Source organism: Mytilus galloprovincialis, chromosome 1, assembly GCF_965363235.1.
Source record: "Mytilus galloprovincialis chromosome 1, xbMytGall1.hap1.1, whole genome shotgun sequence".
Classification (NCBI taxonomy): domain Eukaryota; kingdom Metazoa; phylum Mollusca; class Bivalvia; order Mytilida; family Mytilidae; genus Mytilus; species Mytilus galloprovincialis.
In genome coordinates this window covers 38,326,688-38,331,951 of record NC_134838.1, presented here as the reverse complement: position 1 = coordinate 38,331,951, position 5,264 = coordinate 38,326,688, and positions in this window count along the sequence as shown.

Genomic DNA, 5,264 nt, shown 5'->3' with positions numbered 1-5,264 from the left:
TTTGTCTTCTGTTTTGTTCTTTAATAAATTTTTGACATTTTGATTACTTTTTGCTGTGTTGTAGGACAGTGCCTTTCTTAGAAAGAAGGAATAAACTCTCATTTTCTTGTCAATTTAAAAAAAATTGAGGTATGATAGCCAATTTGACAATAAACAAAAAAAACATTTGATAGACAGGAACAAACCAGAACCACTGAATTACAGGCTTCTGACCTTGGACAGGCAAATTATTAATCCAAATATGCATAATTTGTTAAGGCCTGATAGAGATTACAATATATATGTTTTATATAGAATGGAAATGGTGAATGTGTCAGACAACCTGAAAACAGCTTGAGGCCACCATTGGGTCTTCAACACAGCAAGAAAATCCTGAACCCAGAAGCATGCCCAAGCTGGCATCTAAACAGAATGTTCTAACATTGTTTAAACATTGTGCTTTTGTTCTGCACGAATATAAAATAATTTGTATAAAAAATGATTATTTCTTGCTCAACATCCAATCTCAAGTATTTAGTGCATATTCAGGACAAGAACAAATTTACAAATGATACAATACAGAGCCCTGTTATCAGACAGAGGGCAAAGGCACTGTCCATATTTTTATGTGCAAATTATTTATTTGCCTCAAATTTTGGCAAAGACTTCAAAAATTCATATGACCTTGCATTCTTGACTCAAAGAAGAAAATAATGATATGGCTTAGAATGAATTATATCTCTTAGCAGTCCTTGCTTGAAAGTAGATTTGTGGTTTTGACTTTTTCTGTATTTGATATAATTGGTTATTCAATCAATCAAATCCAGAAACAAAAATTAAACATTATCAATAATCCGTATAAATCAGGTCCATGTCTGATAAACCCTGCCAGACGGATATGTATACCAGACAATCATTTCATACACCAAATGTAGTTGACTGTCAGCTTAAAGTAAAAAAAAAACAGATCTATTTGTGAAAACTTAACATTGACCTTGAAAGTGAGGTCAAGTTCAGAGTACACCTGCCAGATAGACATGCACACCTTACAATCATACCATACACCGAATATAGTTGGACTTCCAGCTTATAGTATCTGAGAAACAGACCAAAAAGAACGAAAACTTAACATTGACCATTACCATTAAAATGAGGTCAAGGTCAGAGTAAATCTGCCAGATAGACTTAACCATCATACCATACACCAAATATAGTTTATCTGCTCTTATAAGATCTGAGAAACGGATTTGACCTCTAAATTTTAAGAAATTTCACTTATAAACAAAATGAGGTCAAGGCCTAATGAACCCTGCCAGACAGATATGTACACCTTACAATCATTATATGCACACCATGTATTAGACTTATTACTTATACAAATGAATCTGAGAAAATGGACCAAACTACGACTACTCAGACTACTGAATATTGACCAGTAAATCATGCAAATGAGGTCAAATTGAGAAGAAATTGAACCTTACCAGATAGATTAGACATATGCCAGATAGATTAGACATATGCACCTACAACCAGTATTGCGTAACAAATTGTTGACCTACTTCTAATACATAGTAGTCTCGGCCTACTGTTAAGGCCAGAAATCGCCTTAAAATTGTAGCCAACAAAAGACACAAATCAATAATAAAATTTAACAATATTTATTATACAAAAGTTTACAAGAAGTATTACACAAATATTACTGTCAACTTAACTGTCAAAATATGAGTCCAATCTTTTATCTTTATCTGTATCCGGATATCTTTCGGAATCCAATCTGAATATTACGGTCACAATCCAGTATGATGTTGTTTGTAGAATAAAAATGTCAATCCAAATGCTATGAATATTAATGTCTATCGATATCTAAGTCCAAATCCAAGAGTAAGTACTAGAGTGAGTTTAACTTTAGTGTCTGTATATATATATATATTTGTCATGGAAGATTCTAGAACAGTCTATAATGGAACATCCTAGAAAGTTACAACAGAAGTTTCTAGTAAAATGTAGAAGTTTATATAATGCATCTTTTATTAGGATCATTCTGGAAAGTTCCAATCATTCTGTAATTGTTCCAGAGATTTCTAAACTGCACAATTCTAAAATTATTCTGTAAACAACTATCAGGCCACACAATACAAATCAGGCCAACATAAATAAATACAATAATTACAATATCATTTATATAACATAATTACAATATCATAACACCTCCCCCCTTAAAAGAAGTTTTAGTGTAACAAAAACTTATCATGAATAAAATGAACAAAAATACATAGTATATACAAAGTGTTTTAATAAGCTCTAGATAAAGCATCTGCTATTACATTATCTTTACCCTTAATATGTTTTACAATAACATCATATTCCTGTAACAATAAACTCCACCTAGTCAACCTCTGATTCTTGTTTCTCATTTTATATATGAAGGTGAGAGGATTATGATCAGTACAAACAAGAAATTAGGATATACAGTGGGATTCAAATATACATCAAAATGTTGAAGTGCTGACAACATTGCAAAACACTCTTTTTCAATAGTTGAATAATTTTTCTGATGTTTAACTAATTTCTTAGAAAAATATGATATAGGTTTCTCAACATTATCATCTGTCTCTTGATATAAAACAGCTCCAATTCCTACATCGCTTGCATCAACGGCAAGTTTAAATTGTTTTTCAAAGTCTGGAGTAATCAGAACTGGACTATTAATTAAAAGTGATTTGCTATTTTCAAAAGCGTTTTGACAATTTTCACTCCAGATAAATTTAGAATCTTTTCGTAAAAGATGAGTCAATGGTTGAACCACAGTAGCAAAATTTGAACAAAATTTTCTGTAAAATCCAATCATGCCTAAATATCTCATAAGTTGTTTTCTATTTGTAGGAGGAGGAAATTTGGAAATGGCTTCCACTTTAGCCATAATAGGTTTCACTTGACCTTGGCCAACTGTATGCCCTAAATAATCAACAGTGGCCTGACAAAATTCACTTTTACCAAGATTAACAGTCAAATTTGATTGTGACAATCTATCAAAAGTATCATACAAATGTGTTAAATGCTGTTCCCAGCTATCACTACATACAATTAGATCATCAATATAAGCATAACAACAGTTTAAATCTTTTATAACATTATTGATCATTCTTTGAAATGTAGCTGGTGCACTTTTCATGCCAAATGGCATTACTGTATATTGAAATAAGCCATCTGGTGTAACAAAAGCTGATATTTCACGAGCTCTCTGTGTCAATGGAACTTGCCAATAACCTTTCAACAAATCAAATTTGCTCACAAATTTTGCTTGACCAATGTTGTCAATACAATCGTCTATCCTTGGAATCGGATAGAATTCAGATTTTGAGACTGAATTTACTTTTCTGAAATCAGTCACGAAGCGAAAGGTTTTATCTGGTTTTGGTACAAGGAGACAAGGAGAGCTCCATTCACTGTTACTCGGCTCAATAATATCATTGTCAAACATATATTTAATTTCTTTTCTCATAGCTTCAAGTTTGAGTGGATTGAGCCGGTAAGGATGTTGCTTAATTGGACAAGCATCTCCTACATCAACATCATGACAAACAGCAGCGGTTTTGTTTGGCACATCTGGAAAAAGATTTTTAAAAGAAAATACCAAAGTTTTTATTTCTTCTCTACGATCAAAAGATAGATGTGCAAGTTTTGAGTCTAAATTTGACAAAATTTCTGAATTTTTCAATCTAACTGTCTCTTCCAAAGTTTTAGAACTAAAAGGTGGTTCAATTACATCTGGTTTGTCATGATTGTTCTCAAATTTAACCATGCCTAAAGTGGCAGCTGGTTTACTCTCACATGCATTAGTACGCTCAAAATATGGTTTTAACATATTATATGACACACTCTGTTTTGTTTGCGCCGACCTGGAGTTTTTACAATATAATTCAGATCATTGATTTTACTCTCTATTGTATAAGGACCACAATATTTAGCCTGTAAAGGATGTCCAGGGACTGGCAAAAATACAAGTACCTTATCACCAGGCTCAAAAACTCTATCCCTGGCATCTTTATCATACCATATTTTCATCTTGTTCTGTACATTTTTAAAGTTTTTCTGAGCAATTTGACAAGCAGTATACAATTTTGCTTTAAATCTAGATACATAGTCTAAAAGATTAAAGTCAGTATGTTCAGTAAGCCACTTTTCCTTAATCAATTTTAACGGTCCCCTTACAGTATGGCCAAATACCAACTCAAAGGGACTAAATCCAAGGGATTCTTGAACAGCCTCTCGAACTGCAAAAAGTAGAAAGTGAACTCCATCATCCCAGTCTCTGTCAAATTGAAGACAAAAAGTTCTAATCATGTTCTTCAATGTTTGATGAAAACGTTCTAAGGCACCTTGAGATTCTGGATGGTACGCACTTGATCTATACTGAGCAATCCCTAACTGGTACACGACTTGCTGAAATAGACCTGACATGAAATTTGATCCCTGGTCGGACTGTATAGACTTAGGAAGTCCTACTAGCGTGAAAAATTTGATAAGAGCTTTGACAATAGTAGGTGTCTTGATATTTCTTAGCGGAATAGCCTCAGGAAAACGAGTGGATGTACACATGATTGTCAATAAATACGCATTTCCAGTTTTGGTTTTTGGTAAAGGTCCAACGCAGTCAATTAGAACTCTGCTGAAAGGTTCGTCAAAGGCTGGAATAGGCAGAAGTGGTGCTGGTGGTATTTTCTGGTTAGGCTTACCAACAACCTGGCATATATGGCATGATTTGCAGTATTCTGCGACATCATTTCGAAGTCTGGGCCAGTAGAAATGCTGCAAGATCTTAAGGCAAGTCTTCCTTATACCTAAGTGTCCAGCCAAGGGGGTGTCATGGGCAAGACCAATAATTTCTTGCCTATAAACTTTAGGCACCACCACTTGGTATACCACTCTCCATTCCTCCTCTGGGGTAGCATCAGGAGGCCTCCACTTCCTCATTAAAATGCCGTCCTGATGGTAATAGCATTCGGCCACTTTGTCTGCTTCCTCCTGTGGTTGAGCCCGCTGGTTGAGCTGAAGAACCTCAGGGTCTTTATTTTGTTCTTCGAATAAATTCTTTCGGTCTAATGAATGGCTGTTTACGTTTGGCCATGGCATAATAACATTCTTGTTAACACTAGGTGGTCTTATTGTGGCCTTTTCTGAGCTACCAGGACCTTCAATGTCAGCTAGGAAAGTGTCAGAAAGGTCCATGTAATCAAACTGGTTTTCTTGCAAATCCTCATCTTGTTGTTTTCTAGCCATCGCCC